Source organism: Sturnus vulgaris, chromosome 5 (assembly GCF_052056855.1).
Source record: "Sturnus vulgaris isolate bStuVul1 chromosome 5, bStuVul1.hap1, whole genome shotgun sequence".
Classification (NCBI taxonomy): Eukaryota; Metazoa; Chordata; class Aves; order Passeriformes; family Sturnidae; genus Sturnus; species Sturnus vulgaris.
The window spans coordinates 1429886-1437726 of record NC_142247.1 but is presented as its reverse complement, the minus strand read 5'-3'; the positions used below and the strand labels follow the sequence as shown (position 1 = coordinate 1437726).

General features: G+C 37.7%; 1 long non-coding RNA gene across 1 annotated transcript; it reads left to right on the top strand.

Annotated features, from left to right (window-relative positions):
- Positions 1 to 539: 539 nt before the first annotated feature.
- LOC148223499 (uncharacterized) lies at positions 540 to 4553 on the top strand. Its single transcript, XR_015804158.1, has 3 exons — positions 540 to 790; positions 1375 to 1538; positions 4446 to 4553. It is a non-coding gene; the product is annotated as an uncharacterized LOC148223499 (long non-coding RNA).
- Positions 4554 to 7841: the final 3288 nt, after the last annotated feature.

The following is a 7841-nucleotide window of genomic DNA, read 5'->3' as shown; positions in this document are numbered from 1 at the left end:
GAGCTTTTCAAATATAGCCATATAGATATTTCAAATATAGTCATATAAATATTTCAAATATCTGTATCTGGGGGACTTACTTAACCACTGGAATACTGCCAGGCTAAGGGAGAAAGGGGAGGAAGGAGATGGAATGAAAATGTTGGATTTTCATTCCCAAGTCCTGTGCTCTGCCTGTGTTGTTTTGGCTTCTAGGCACAGACACTAATGACCAGATTTTTAGGATATGCTGGGGTGGATATAAAAGCACTCACACACCTGCCTCGAAGCTGTGAATCTGGTTCACAAATGCACAACAGTTTGCAGGTCTGAAAGCAGGATAAATCCTCCTCTTTTTATCAAAACTTCTCTAAGTGAGGCCAGGAGGACTTGATCCAGAACTCCTTTTCAAGTGTCCAGCCCAGGGAAAAAAAAAAAAAAAATATCAGCTGCCTGCTGTGTTGGTAAATACCAAATCTCTGCAGCAACTCTGGCATGTTATTGGTCAGCACCCAAGGTTGCTAGTGCCCATTTTTAAAAATTATTTTAAAATTATTGTTGCCCTTTTTTGACACAAGCTGCTTTCTCCCCAGGCGTGTGCATGCACAAGCACACATGAGCTCTAAAATTCGTGCTGGTGTGTTGGTGACTGTCTGAGTTTTTTAAGTTTGTTTTTTCCTGAGCAGTGAGAGCTATTCCAGAAAGTCTCTCAGCAAATCCAAGACCAAGGCTGGAAGCCATGAGAATTATCTGCAGGTGCTGAGGGTTTAGAAAGTGCTGAAGGGACCAAAGACCAAGGTGTTGGCTCCAGGTTAGTTCTTATGATCAGCTATTCTTTTTATCTTCCCATAAGACCACCTCACTCTTTTGTTGGCAAGGGGAGGGAGAACGGGGCAGGGGGGTGGTGGAAAAGAAGAGTTAGGCTGTTTGATTTCAAATGGGAGGTGAAATTCCTCAGAAGATGAGCCTGTAGTGATCAGGAAAAGCAGATTAAGAGAAGCAGGTGTGGGGAAGATGGGGAGGGGGTTGGATTTATTCATGCAATTTAGGACATTAGCAGCAAATTGGGAAGGCGGTTTGTTCTGCGTTTAGTCTTAAACAAATTCTGCCCCTCTTTGCAGCACGTTTTCCCTTTGTTTATCTCCTGAGAGATGCCCACATGTGTACAATACAAAGAATCAAGTCATAAAAGCACAGGCCTGTCAGCCTCCCCGAGGACCAATTAATGGTGTTCCAAATCTTGTGGGCAGGCAGATGAAAAGGATACAGATAGGGAAGGGGAGGTAGATGAATACTCAAAGAGAGCGAGGCAGGGTTTTCAGATGTTGGCAGGAACTTCTTTAGGTATTCTTAGCTAACTTATTTGGGGTTTGGGCTTCTCTCCTGATTCTGCAGTCCCCTGGTCATTGCTGCAAGAGGAGGAAAAGCTGCACTTCAAAATACAAAGGAGGCTTTTTATCCAAACCAGTAATGGCACAACGGCAGCGTGGGAGAGGGGGGCAGAAAGAAACCATTTCGAGTTTCCCCATCCCTCCCTGGGCAGATGGGCAGTTTTATTGGTAGGTGCTCGGTTTGGATTATCATTTAATATCTCGGAGCAGGCTTTGTAGTGAAACCTTTCCCTCCTGTCTCACCCCCCGTGTGTCCACGGGCCTTTGAACAGCGAGCGAGTGGCACTTTGAAATCAGCAGTTGAAAGTGTCTGACGGGGAAAGGGGAGCATGAAAGTCTTGCTCTTTGAACCTTTTCTTTTCAAAGTCCCACGGAAAGTAGAGGCAGGACAAAAATGGACAGGCTGGGAGCTCTCAGGGTGAAGTGGGGATATGTGGTAATGAGGTTTTAAGTGCTTCAGCAGTCGTTCCACCCCACAGTTTCCTCCCCTACGTACTCCCAGTGAATTAAATTTGCTTCAAGTTATCACAAAAAAAAAAAAAAAAAAAAAAAACAAAAAAAAACCACAAAAACAAAAAAAACCCTTCAGCTAGATATATATTCTGTCCCTGCTTCATTCATTCCAGTCCTGGAAACAGAATTGAGCTGATGAAAAGAAGAAAAAAATGGTCAAAATTATCATTAAGTTGCTGACTACTGAAGGAAGATCAATTTTTTTTTTTAATTTTTTTGTTTGTTTTGCTTTATAATTGAACGAAGCCAGATGTACAGAAAGTGCAAGCTGCATGAGAAATGCAGCCAGCTGCTGTTGCATGGAATATCAGGCTCAGGGCTGTCTGTGCTCATGTGCAAACTCACATCTCTCACCTGTTGAGGTTGGGAGGGTGAATTAAAATCCTTCACAGCCTCTAGGATTTGCTTCAGTTCTTTTACCTGCACAGGAGATCGATTAGTGGGCAAAAAAAAAAAAAAAAGAGGAAGATATTTGGAGGCCCTGAAATGAAACATCTCATTGGAGAGCCTCATTATGGCTAAGAAGAAAAGTAGTAGAAAGTGAAGTTATTCCTCAGTGAGGTCCATGAGCTGATCTTTCAAACTTTGGAGAAAGGTTAAAAAAATCCAAGCTCAGAAAGCTCTTTACAATGCATCTTCTCAATTGTGTAATCCTCTACCTGGGAAGGAAAAAAAAAAAAAAAAAAATCCTTTCTGAGTGATGTAGCAATCATTTTACACACTCAAGCATGAAATTTCATCACCATTACCCAGCTTGGATGACTGTACAGATGTTGTTTGGCCATAAAATGTATTCAGTCCTTTTTAAAATCTAACTGCAGTATGTGACTCAATGACCTCCTGCTGCTGTTGGTTCCCTGGGTTTGGGCCACGTTTTGGTGAGGAAAATTTATTTTATATCGATTATAAAATTCGGCAAGGTAGGAGAGGGAGTGCTGAATAAAAACTCACTGTCAAAATTGCCTCCGATTTTTCTCATCAGTTTATTTTGTCTGTCCTCTCTGGTTTCTTGTGTCACAGCTCTGCCCAAAAAAAACCCTTTTTGGAGCTAGGTGCAGATTAGGTAAAACTGTGTCAGCTCAACTTGGAATCCTTCAGCACAAAGCCACTTTAAAAAAAAAAAATAAATAAAATTACCATGAATTTGAATTAGATGGACTGTTCTTCTTTCCCACGTTCAGACTTCCTTTATGTCTTAAAAAAAACAGTCAGTGATTGGTTTTGAGAATTAATAATTGATTAAACTATTAAAAAAGATGGACACTCCTCTGTGAGATTTACATATTAAAATGAATACACCTTGCAAAAGTTTCCATTCTCCCAAACAACGAATTCAGTGTAACATCAAAACCACAAAAAAACCTTTGTTTCTTGTGTAAAAATCTCCATAAACGGAAGTCTTCTCTCCCTGAGAAATTGGTAAAAGACTTCTTAAAAAAAAGAAACGACAAACTAACAACAAAGTAACTAAAACAAACACTAACAAACTAACAAATAACTAAATTATTTATGTATGTTGTAAAAAAAAAAAAAAAAAAGAATTATAGGAAAAGGAAGAGTGTTCTAAAAATTTTGTTCTGTATTTTTCCTTTTTTCTTATAGTAAAGTTTTTCTTTATACCCTTTAAACTTTAAGTCTATTTTTGCCTTCCTCCTAATCCTATCTCACAACAAAAAATAAGCAAATAATTCTAATAAATACACTGACAATTTGTCCTATGCCAAACTGCAAAATAAATTAGTACATGAGCTGCTAAATTTCAAATTAACAAACCAAAACCACTACACCACCACCTGTGGAATCCTTTCTGTTTCAAGAATTAGAGGCAGGAAACAGATGATTCTTTTCCTGTTCCAGGTGTGTTGTTTTTAGCCCTTCTCCTTGTACAGTGAGGTTTGAGGCAGGGAGGGAAGCAAGACTGACACACAGAAGGGTTCCCTCATCTCTGTGGCTCAAAGGATGTCTTTGGGGTCCCTTAACCCCTTTCACAAAAGCCATTTTTAGGTTAAAGATGCTGTGGCTCTCTGGGCATCCAGAGGTGCAATTCCTGCTGTGGCTGCTCAGGAAGCCCAAAATCCTCTGAGGTGTGACAGGGAGAGGGGCAAGAGAGCCAGCACAGGTCCCTGTGCAGCACAAATTGTTTTGTTTCACCTGCCTGCTCCACTCCCTCCAGCCCTCAGCCCAGGTTAGCTGTGACTGTGTTATAAACCTAATTAATATCCTGAGTAATTGATATATCGACTAATTGATATATTGACTAATTGCTTTCTGCCTCTGCAATGTCTGTCTGCACACAGCTTTCCAAATCCCATCTGCTTGTGACCTGCCTGACCTCATGGGTCACAATTTGCTTTTCTTCTCAATCCCATGGTTCTCAAACACTATTTATGGCCAGGAGCTGGTGTTTATTTCCTTTGATATCAGGGCCACAACAACTGTGCATTATAATTCTTTAGGTAATGATATTGTCTTAAAAAAATGTGGTAGCTCAATTTTTTTACTCTGAAAAAATTATTCTCTCTCTTTTTTTTTTTTTTTTTTTTTCATGTGGGTTTGTTTCAGCCATCCCAAAGAAGACTTCCACTCAGCTTAACCACTCCAAACTGCCATTTAATTTGAAAATGGATTCTGAGCAGGCTTCACTGGAGCATTCAGAGCTGCATCCCACAGGTAAACTTTTACAACCCTAGCAATGGAACTTGGTCCCTTCAGAGCACATTTCAGAGCCTGACCTCACTGCCAGGCTGCTCTTTTGAAGACCCAGAAGATGATTTTTTCCCTTCTTTACTTGCAGCTGTATTTATAACCCCAAATCCCATTGAATTTGTTCCTCCCCATTGTCCACACAAGTTGAGGAGCACTTGTGGAGTCTCAGCATTTACCCTCTCTGGATTATAGCACAGGTGAGCCATACACAGACAGATCTTTTTGTCACAGATAGCTCAGGTGTAAATTCCTCTGCCGCCCTGAACATTTTTGTTTCTCTTCTCTGAACTCTCTCTAATCTGTCAATATGTTTTTGGAAATTAAGATTCCCACAACTAAATGCAAAGTTCCACGTGCCTTCATGCCAGACCCCTACAGATTTTCAGGGGAGGTCGCTGCTCACAGCTGGGGTCAGATTTCCAAAAGCACTTTGGATGTTGAGAGCTTCTGAAACTATGGCTATAAATAAATATCATTATGGGAACTTCTGCTCGAGGAACGTTTGGAAGCCTTTTCTCCCTTGTAGGTGTCTAAATGAACTTGGGACTCTGTTTAAAATATTAAAAATCTTGAGCAAATGAATATCTGCCTTTAAGAAATATATCCTAGAGATGAGAAATTATTGGTTCTTCTCAGCACCTTCTATTTCTATCTCACATTATTAAGATCAGTGATATCTGCTAGGCAATAAACCTCCATATGATTTTAAGTAAGCCAAGTGAAGTTTTAAAAGGAACATTTACACAATTCGTAAAGCATTAAAAATTACATTAAAAGTAATTAATAGTCATGGAAGAGTGGTGCCCACTTCCCTTGCAGGTGAGGTGGAAGTCTGGACCAACTTGTCAGGGTTTTTACACATCACAAATAGCACAGACATGGAACAAAACCGAGCAAATAAATCAGGCTGAAGAGTCACTTCAAGGATTTTTTTTTTTCCCTTTGAACAGTCACCATTTTTATAAATCTATGTATTTAGGTATTTTCTCAGTAGGAAACAGCAAAACTGTCTCTATTCTATTGAATATTCATGGATTAACCAACACTGGCAGTAAGTTTTAGAGCTTCCTAGAAATGAGTTCAGTTCTTAACTGGGTTCTTTGGGATCAGTTAAGATTTTGTATTTTCTATTTGGGAGCAGAGAGAAAAATTATTCCAATTGCTTTTTCTAACTCTTCAGAGCACCCATATCATTGACAGAACAGTTTGGATCACAAGAAGTTTTTTTTAAAATCATATGTCTAGGAGCCAGCAGTGACTGATGTATTATTTGGAACACAGTGCTTCAATGATGCTGTTCCCAGAAAAAAATATTTATTTTCCTTCACAATTACCTCTACAAAGCTTCATACTGGACAGTACTGAGAGGAAGGGAGGGAGAAGAATTTTTTTATTTTTTGTTTGGGGAGGGGGCTTAAAATTGTAAAAGAGCTGCAGTGGAAAAATAAATTACAGATTTTAAATAATCTGGATTCATTTCTGTGCTGCACTAAACATATTCAGTAGACAGCTAAAAAATTGTTTATGATGCCCCTAATAGAGCCATTCTAGTTTATCAGTTAAATATGTATTCATAATTTTTTAAAAGGAATATTATTTACCCAGAAGACCAGAACAGTTTCTAAAAGAGCTTTTCCAGTCCATAATGTAAATATGTATTTAGGACAAGTGCTGTGTGTACAGTATTAAAAAATCGTCTGAAAATCCCTTTGAAAAGTTATTACACATGTCCACTGCTGCAGCAAAGTTTTAAATATTCATATCTCAGCTGTTTTCTTTTTCAGATTCCTCAATTTGGCTTGGATCTATTGTGGGTGAATTGCTCTGCAAGAGCTTCATTTGTTGAATGTTAACAACCTTGTGTCCTAAAGGACTTCCCATGTGTGCTCCAATCTCCACCAGACCAGGGGGCCTCCTTTTGGGTTTTTAACCACATATATAATCATATTTTGGATTTTTTTTATTTATTTTTTTTTTTTTTACCACAATCAAAAAAGACAAAATTCTTCCAAGAAGCACAGAAATGTGTACAGCCTCTTAAAAAAAATTAGAAAGAATAACATTTTTTTAAAGAAAAGAATGAAAGCCCAGCTCAGGTTTTCCTCACCATGTACCTTGCTTGAGTTATCTAGAAATTCAGTTTGTAATTAATGAAGCTGGATGGGATCAAAGGAAGTTTATTCCTTTATTGCTTTGCATTAATATTTTTGTTTGGTCTGTGAGTGCATGATGGGTTTACAGCAGCAGCAAACTTGAGCTGGGGTGGGTTGGAATAATTTGGCAGCCTGGAAATGGTAATGCAATGGGACAGATGAAATAGAGAATCATCACCATTAAAAATAGAATTCTTTTCTTTGTAACAACTCTAACACAGGCTCGAATACACGTTGGACATGATTCCTTCCTTCAGTGTCCAGCTCTATGCCAGTGCAGGATGCTATTCCTTTTTAATTTCATTAATTAAAATTTTAAACTTTCTATCAATTTTAATTGATTTTTCCTATGTACTACAGCGATTTAAGAAAAGTTAAATTTTTATCTTCATGATAAACTTTTCCTTTTTTGTTTTGGTTTTTGTTTGTTTGTTTTTTCCTGTCAGTAACATTGTAAAAATTTGAAGCTCCAAGTCACGGAAGCAAAGTTTTCATTGACTTCACCAAAATTTTTGGCTGTTTTAATTACATTAAAGTAAAGCACAAAACCATCAATATAGGGGACATTTAAATTTAAATTATCGTGGCACATTCAAGGAGAAATTATGGTGTGCCTAGGCAAACATTTCTCATGTTTTTATTATTTCACTCTAAAAAACTGTTCAGTTCTCAGTAGAGGAGGGTAGGATTTTTATATGAAAACTGACAGCTGTCTTGAATTTCAAAAATGCAAATACAGATCCAAATTTTGAAATAGTCGGAAGTTCTTCCAAAAAAAAAAAAAAATAATAAAAGCAGTAAAATCTGCATGTGCTTATTGCAAAACAATCAGACTGAACCTTTTTCAAAACTGAATATATTTACATACAGAATTCTCATATCTTCAAAAATTTTTGGTTTAGAATCTGCCATGATAATTTTTGACAACATTTTTATTGAAATGGCTTATTGAAAATAAGGCTTTAATTATATGAAAAAAAGAGAAAAAAAGCAATAATTTTATCAAAAATTCAAGTTAAATCCCCCTGAAAATCACCTTTAACTTTATGAAAACAAAGATCAGCACAGAATTACTTTTTCATTTCTGAAATCAATGCCT